General features: G+C 39.4%; 1 protein-coding gene across 1 annotated transcript in view; it reads left to right on the top strand.

Moving 5' to 3' along the window:
• The first annotated feature begins 1,606 nt into the window (after positions 1 to 1,606).
• LOC109974425 (tumor protein p53-inducible protein 11) overlaps positions 1,607 to 8,975 on the top strand; it is a 28,634-nt gene continuing 21,265 nt past the window's right edge. The window contains exon 1 of the mRNA XM_020624616.1: positions 1,607 to 1,779. The gene's annotated coding sequence lies outside the window, so the exon portion shown is untranslated. The remainder of the gene's footprint in view (positions 1,780 to 8,975) is intronic.

The following is an 8,975-nucleotide window of genomic DNA, read 5'->3' as shown; positions in this document are numbered from 1 at the left end:
ATATTACTGTAACATCTCTGTCACTGTTAATCACTGTTCACTACTGTAAGTTGAATTTGTTTTCTGCCAGTGAATCTGCTTTTTCAAATATCCTTGAATATTTTGATTTACACTCTTCACATTTGTACCAGATTATTTTTTTCTCTTAGAGTACTCACATTTTGGTTTTTCAAGTGGCCAAAATCTAAATTACAGTCTGAACAAGTCAGCTATTTTTACCTACCTGCATGTATAAGAACAGTATACAAGACTCTAACTAACTTTAGCTAACTTTTAATACTGCTGCAGCAATATTCTCCAGCCAACATTTTTACATGCTTTCAAACATGCACCAGATAGTTTTACCTGCAATGGAGCAACACTCCTAATAATTATATAACACATCACTGTTCCTCCACTGAACAGCTACATAACAGTTTTTCTCAGTCTTCACTCAACACTGAACAAATAATCTTGAGAACTGTTTTATACTGTAGCAATAAAATTCTGATGTCTATTCAACAACAACCAGAAATGTAAAGCAATTCATTCTGTCAGTGCATCAAATGGGGCTATATTAAAGTAACCTAAATCCCAATTTAAAAATTACAAATTGATTGTGATTTTCTTGTGGTCGTGGTGTCACAGTAGATGTAAGATAAGCAGCAAAAGAAAAAGACAAGATTCGGCCCATTTCTACCTGCAATTCAAGCAGCGTGTTTGATATTTCTTTCATTTCGTACAGAGAAATGTGTGCATGTTGCCATTCTATGTGTGCTACTCCATCATGCTGCCAACCTCTGTGTACCTTTCCTCTCCCACAGCTTTCATTCTAATTCTGCCAGCAAATCCTCAGAGGACCTTCCTCCAACTCATCACCTCTGTTCAAAGCTGAAGAGCTTGTTTTATTAGCACCTGCACAAGTATCCTAGATGTTGTTAAAAAAGCAATTAAAGACAGGCTCTGAAGACAAAATGTGGAAATAGATGGCTGTTAAACTGTAACTGTTCTGCAATATTAAGAAATCCTTGATGTAGAAATATCACGGATAGTAGGAAGTAGTTTTTTTTTATCACACCAACTACTCATTTGTTTTCTGAAAAGATAGGTGGATAGTTTAGAGTCAGCATAAAACAATTACACAGATTTAGACAGGATGTTCTGCACCTCAGGGCCACTGTGTATTTATTTGACAGGGAGGAACAAGCCCATGTCCCACTCATAGAACAACTGCCCATACAAAGCAGCAAAGATGCTTTTCAGATGCCAAAAAGATAAATGTGTTCCATGCGCAAGACTGCAAATAAATACATTAGTGCAAATCTAGTGGATAATCTTCAAATAAATATTTTACATTTTATCTTACTATAGACACATAATGATTAAAATGAGATGCAAAATGACGACAAAAACCCAAAATAACAAAAAACAGGAGCAAAATGGCCGCAGAGATGCAAAATGACTAAAAGACAAAAAACTCTCTTTCAGTCTAAGGGTATTGCTCCTAAAAGGTAGTTGCCCGCTTCTCTTGACTGGTAAACTAGCAGTATTATTTACTGTTGACCACGTCCACGGTTAAGTGCTAGTCTATGGATTACGGTAAACGGAATGGAATGTGCGTTTTAGTGTGAGCGTATGTCATTACGGTATGGGCAGCTCTCGTGGAGTGTACGTTGCTCCGGGGTTTGAGACCACAGAGCGTGGCGATGAATCTCTACATTGTCCTCGGTGCTCACGCTCTGTGACAACAGCTAACATTCCACTCGGAAGCAAACTCTGGACACCGCTCCGCTTAACATTGTGAGTTACACATTTAATAGTTTCTCTATTATATTTTCCACGAACTACAATTTTACTTGAAGACGCTTCAGCCTGTATGTTTTCTGTCTGCCAGCGTCTTGGTGAGTTAAGTAACAAACAGAAAGGTTAAGTTCTAGCTGAAATATAGGTTAAATAATTTCATGTGGCTTGATTGGAAGAGTTTCTATAAGATAAGAAGAAGCTGAGTGAGCGTGGTAGTCACATAAACATTGTGTAAAAAAAGCCCTGTAAGTTATTTTCCTTCCTAAGAGTCTGTACGTAGGGAGAACGCCCTGTTAAAGATGAAGCCCTTCATTTATTCTCCATTAACTGCTGACCAATTAACAGTGAAGTTATTCCGCAGAAAAAGTAAACATTAGCGACAAAGTAAACATTAGATGTGTTTCATAGTCTGTCCTACCCTGCTGGGTTTCACATGGTAGGTTTTTTTTGTTTTAAATTAGGTTAATACGTTGAATTCGTGTTAGGTTTTCCGAAGCAGGTGGCGGAGGTGACCGCTGAGCAGGTGAAAGTGGATTAGTCGACGTGACAGGGAAGTGAGAGCCAAAACCCACCACTACCTGGATATGTGAGTCATAGAAACTGCCCAACAGCAGCACTAGAAGATGGCTCATGGTAAAATCCTCTCTGTATCAGAGGGGGAAACACACACTGTGGTGTGGTGCATTGTTCATGCTGGATAGGAATTACAGGAGTTTTAAGGGTATACTTTTCCCTTAAAATTTTAATCAAGTGTACTAATTTATTAATGAAATCAGACCCACTGAAAGGGCAGTAAGGTTTGTTGAACTGGCTGCTGGTCAATCAGTATGTGAGTCTGCCTAACACCTAACAGTGCAGGTTTGTATTAGTTGTGTCAGAACTTGCCTCAAGTGCAGTTCAGCAATGTTGCAGCATGCACAGAATTAATCATGTTGTCAGTGGCGTGACCTGAGCTGTAACATATAGCCCAGTCTTTTGAGGGGAAGACGTGTGGCTCGGGTCTGTTGGAGGCACCTGGAAGCTGGCTCGTCCTTCAGCATATACAGTGATCTTAGTATATGTTTGCAAAATACAGTTTTGTCATTCTGATTGTCCATACTGTAAATCTGTTATTTCCTTCTGTCCTGGAAGAAGGATCCTTCCTCTGTTGCTCTTCCTGTGAGTGTAAGGACAGAGGGTGTCATATGCTGTACAGATTGTAAAGCCCCTGGAGGCAAATTTGTGATATTGGGCTATATAAATAAGAACTGACTTGACTATAGCTTACTGTTTAGCAGTCTGTGGGGAAGTGTCACTCCTATTTCTCATGTTCGTTGGATAACTAAAATGTAAGCCTAATGTATTTTCCCATCTGCTGAAATTGCTGAGTGTTTTAGGTGGAAGAACAATGGACAGTGTTTTTTTGTTTTGTTTTGTTTTTTGTTTTTTTAAATGACACCACTGCTCAGTGCATGCTCGTAGGTAGACACGATGCAGTTCAACACACAACAAAACCTGACCCAAGTTGCTGGCTCAGGTCTTAACAGAAGTCAACAACAAGAGGGAAGTGACATGGTGGCTAATATGTCAGTAAGATCTCAAAATGGAAAACAAAAAACATGATGTTGAATGAAGAGAAAATGAGGGCTTTTACCCTGCAGCATGAAGCCTTTTAAATTGCTTATTTTGGTTGTCTTCTCCATGAGTCGTGCATTAATCCCATGCCAGCAGTGGCTATATTTTTCTCTAATCACCTTGCAATCAGGAATCAACCTATTATCCAGACTCGGTACGCAGGAGGGCCGGGTTTCTTATCGGCTGAGGAAATATGAAAGATTAAATGGACTTTCTGTTTTCTTTGCCTGTGGTGACAAAGTTTTCAGCTTTGTGGAAAATTAATAAAGTGGAGGAGGCAGCAGTGGATTTCTGTGGAACATACTGTGGCTGTGTTGATGTAGCCATCAGCGATTTTTCTGTCTGAGATTCATGTTCAGCAGCATCTCTCAAGGCAAGCATTGTCAAACCATTAGATATTTTCACTTAACATAGTAGCAGTCTGTTTGAATGCAGAGGTGGCTCTGTCAGGTAAATGGGTCAGATCTGGCATGATGTTGACCTTTTAGGCTGTTTTTTTCCCATGAATGCTTGTGACTGCAGGATATCATCACCTCATCCAGACTTTTTTCAGCTTTTGTTCTAAGCTCTTCTCACTGGCTCTCCTGGAAAGGAAAACGGGTTTTATTTATTTACTTAGAACTGAGTAATTGAAGTGTCAAGTACAACAATACACAAACATTGAAATCACTTTTGCAGAATGGTTCAGCTAAGGTTTGCTGATTGTGTTTTTTTGGGCTGGTACGTTGGGGGGTTTCGTCCTGTCGTGGACAGCTTTCTCCTGAAGCTTTTCATTTTCTGTGCAGTGGTTAGTTTGCAGATGGTAAAACAAGTGTTCAGTTGTCTTTAGCAGCAAATTATTTCCAGCACAGTTTGCAGATTATCATCTTTTGAGCAACGTCTTTTTAAAGCCAAAATACCTCCATGTGAGTGATGATGGTTGATGCCTACCAATTAAATCAAACGGTGTAGACTGCAAGGCTTTTAGGTTAATGTATTTTGTCCCCTGGTGCTCTGCTAATGCATGTTTCCTGTATTGTACATTGAACCAAATCGTGAGCTGCTTGTATCGTTAGACCGCTAATTGTCATACAGCTATATTTAATACCTGTCTGACAGATGGAAACATTTCATTGTGTTATAACCTTTCTTTTCAGAGGAAGTGAGTTTTGTATGTTATGATTGTGTTACCCATGCACAACACCAGACATAAAAGAGAGTTAAGCTTGTCTCAGTGGAGCTGGGCTGTGAGGCTGAAACCATTCTTGGAGTGTTGAGCAGTAGCATATGTAGGGTGGTTATGTGTCTCTGTAGATTTTGTGAAGATACACTGCGTACAGCCACGGAGAGTCCCACAGGTCCCTCACACACTGTCGGCATGCTGCATGCTGGGTAGCCATAGCAGATGGTGAACCTTTTTTTTTGTTTGTTTTAACCTCTCAGTGAATAATTAACACTTCAGTTCACAACTCATTGCAACAATGACACAACGAATCGGTATAACTGTAAAAATTATTTTTAGGTAAACTGTATAAGTGTGCATTTGGAGATCATTAAACGTGTGAGGGTAATATCTATGCTGCCTGAGCTACTAGCATAAAGTAATTTTTTGTATCTGAAAGAAAGAATTGAGCTTTTGTTTTTTACAGTCACAGCAATGTGGAGCTCTTTTACAAGTGTTGTATTGGAAATTGTCTCTGTAGATTTTTTTCTTAAAATAGATACAACAATGACATACCTCAGCAAAACACCACTGAACTATTTTAGTTTCATCTTTCATTGCTGACTTCTGGTCTGTCTCTGGGGACTACTGTGTACCAGCAATATTGTTCTGCCATTGATGACTTTTTTCTTGGTATATTTGCATATTTCCTACTATGAGGAGTGACCATAGATTAGCCATTGGGTGAAATAATGACACTACAGCATATGTGCCTGTGTTTATTTCCAGTGGACAAGTTTAGAGAAGCTCAGACCATATGTTGCTTTTCAGACTTTGCCATTTTATGACGGTGAAAGGCTGCTCACCTCATTGATTACATCTAGGCAAGACAGAAAAGCAATTCCATTGTTGAGTGGTGGCAAAACATTGGCACCATTTCTTGTGTATATTTGGCAAGTCATTTCCCTCAAGCAGTTTCAGCTGTCTGCATAAAGTCAGCAAAATCTCATTTTAGATTTATTACCTGTGATAACCCCTCTTCTTTTCCAATGGTGGAAAAACATGCCGTCCTGTCTTACATCGTCATTTGTTTTCTCCAAGAAATTATATGTGAATACTCTGGTTTTTGTACATTTTTATAGTAATTTCAAACTGTAAGTTGGTGTTTTTCATTTTAAAACAGAGATGTACAGATTTCAATTTTCTTGGCTAATTCTGGGGGGTTTTTTCTGTCTGACCTGCCGATTCCAATTTCATCTCCAAAAGCTGCAACTGGCATGCGCATACAATTTTATGACATTTTAAATATATATTATAAATGTATATTTATTAATAAAATTATTTTCACAAGCTCATTGCCCAGCTTTAATTTCCTTGTAAATAGATTAAAATCATGGAATCACATCCAGACTCTTGCCAAAGGAAGCTAATAGGGCCAGGTGTCGAATGCAACCTTTTCCCTGATTAGATATACACCTCATTGTGCTTGAAGATCAGCCATCCAGTGCAGGTATTGATTTGCCACTGGCTAAGGTTGATTCCCTCTGTGTTTCTGTGTAAACTCAGCTGAGCCCTCATGGCATTGGGCGCCTGGTGTAAACCTGATTAGCAAGCTGCATGGGTATATTCACGTTTACCAAGAGGTGGCTTTGGCATATGTAAAGATGAGTTAATGTAGACTGTGACAAAAAATTGCAGTAATGACTCTGATGGGAATATCAAAACTCAACCTATGGAAACATTCAGATGAAAACAACATCAATGAAAACAATTATTCAGTGACAGTTGTATTAACTGGCCATGGCCCCCCTGTAAAAGTGAAAAAGTATCTAATTAGCTTCAGGTCTTTACAGAAAATACCCAGAGCAATGTCTACCCACAGTTTAAATCACAGGCTGTCCAAGCTTTTTCTGCAGTGGTTGTGTTTGGGGCAGAAGTGTGATTTCCCTATATCCAAGGCCTTACACACACATAAAACATGCCCAGATATACTTTTGGGATGCTTTAAGTAGTTAGAGGTGTTTGAAAAAGATCTGCTGCAAGGTATGATCCAGATAAAACCACTGCCTCTTACAAACAAAGACTTTATTTAAGCCGGTCTGCCTGTTTGTAAAGACGGCTGTGTCAGCTACTCCTGGTGAGCTGCAGGCCATGTTATACTAACTGAATAAGGGCAACATTTCCGAGAAGAGATGAGGTAACTTTTCAAAGGAAATGACTGAAATTCTGTTGTCTGTCACCTGATTATTTTGCACAGTTCTTTGCTGTCCACCATTGAAGACTAGCTAACAAGATGCAGCTGCTGTGTTATCCCTGTTATAAAAATAAATTTGCATTCAGTGACATGCTGTTTAGGGCTATGCATTTTTAAAGGTTGTTTTGTATTTTATGCAGGCAGTCAGGAGGATGGCTGACTTCTAGTGAGGTTGTAAAATGCAATGTTCCAAAAATTGATTTTCTGTCACAGAGAACCTTTGTTATTTGCACTCTGTCTGTGGCGTGGGAGAATGATTGTCAAACCAATCAGAGTCTGAATAGTAATAGGCCTGGTATGTGCCTGTACTGGTATGAATGCTGCTGTATTTGCAGAAGGTGCTCTGCTTTTTGATAGAACTGATTCGTATGAGAAGATTGAAATTAGTTAGTTTGTTTTTTGACAGCGGGATAGCATAGAGACAGGGGTTCTGTCAAATTCCTCATGAGTGGAGATACTAACCTTGACCTACTTATGGTGACCTTATGGTGTTAGTTGTTCCTGTGGTGTTTTATTGTTTGCGCTCTGTTGCTGCTGGAACACTTTTCCCCATTGTGGGATCAATGTTACTGCAGCTTACGAGGAATGCACGCTTGCATGTATTTCACTGGGCATCGCAGCGCATTGCCTGATGGTGATGCATCATGTTAGCCAGGTGTGCCTATGTCTAGGGTGCCCTATGCTTTTGTTTTTAACACTGATTAGTGCTGTGGTGCTGATTTTCAGTGGCTCCTCTTTTGTTTATCTCATGATTGGGCACATTCTTGCTTGGTATTTTCTTCACTGCTTTTACAATGTGTGCTGTAAAGCAAGGTGTTGCTTCACACTGACCAGCTGACAAAACAATCTGCTGAATACAATTTCAGTGTTTGTGGATCAGTCATACTAATTTAGTTTATCCCAAAGACAACACAGTGCTCTTGGCCTAATAATAAAAAGCTGACCTCCACCTGCACACATAGATGTTGTTGGGTGTTACAATAGACCTCTCTTGTTAGCTCATTTCAACTTTATAGGCGATAAAGGTATGTTTATTGCTATACGAGTCAGCCTATTTGCGTGTGCATCCTTTTACTACTGTTGTACTTGTAATGAGCATGGCCCCCCATGAGCACATGATTACAAGATGCATGAGAGAACATGACAGAGAATTAAAATCTGAACATTTAATACAATGTTCTTCATGTTACTAGATGCTGAATATTTTAAGGATCACTTCTTGACCTTTACTAAGCAATTAATTTCATGCAAAGAGCTCCTTAGTGACAGAGACTGAGGCCTCAGATGAGCACTCTCTGTCATTCAGCAGGGCTGCGTAGCAACCAGGTAGCACTTCAGAAAGCAAGTCATGCTGAGCAAGTCGGGTCCAAGTGGGAGGCTTCAAGAAGTTATACTGTGGTACGTTGGGGATCAATCCTGGTTTAATTGGTTGTGAAACTGACACTCATTTGTGATCATGGGCGTATAATCTGAATTGTGATCAAATCAGAAGTCCTCGTTAGCACTTGCTGAAGTACAGTCACATGTTCAGTATTGCATGACTTCAAAAATCAGTGAGAGCAGTGTTTCTGCTACATTGTTGTTCACAGTCTCGGGGCTTCCTGCAGCCACAAAGCCGCTTCAGTTTATTTTACAAGATATTCATTGAGATGGAAAGAACATAAATATCCAAAGCCCCATAGGTTTCCCTAGGAACACAGAAACACGTCTGCTCTACTTTTAGTGATTTGCAGATAATCATCCTCACTTTTTAGTTCTTTGGCACATTGGTCAACAAGATCAGAGAAGCGGAAGAATGTGCTATAAAATATGTGTGGTGCTTTGAGTCATATCTTTAAGTATCAATGTAAATCATAACCTAAGGCCTAGATTTTATGGCCAGAAACCAAATATGCAGTTCTCATATACCTCTGCAGCCCTAAGATGTATGTTCAGTGCTTTTCTCTTAATCATTCCTCCAAAGGAGAGGAAAATATATTTTTATCTACAGGTCACAGTGGGTTGTAGACCTATGTCCAAAACCTGCCAAATTGAATTGATTACCATTGTTGGTTATAGATTTAAGATTTGGATGCTTTTTCTAACCTTATACTAGGGAGCTACACAAAACAAAATTAGGCTATTTTGTCGAGTATGATCGAAATTGCCTATTTTTTCCAGTTCTTGCAGGAAAGAAAGAACATT

This window comes from Monopterus albus, unplaced genomic scaffold (genome assembly GCF_001952655.1).
Source record: "Monopterus albus unplaced genomic scaffold, M_albus_1.0 scaffold7.1, whole genome shotgun sequence".
Lineage (NCBI taxonomy): Eukaryota > Metazoa > Chordata > Actinopteri > Synbranchiformes > Synbranchidae > Monopterus > Monopterus albus.
The sequence above is the reverse complement of the archived record's forward strand: the minus strand, read 5'-3'. Positions and strand labels throughout refer to the sequence as shown.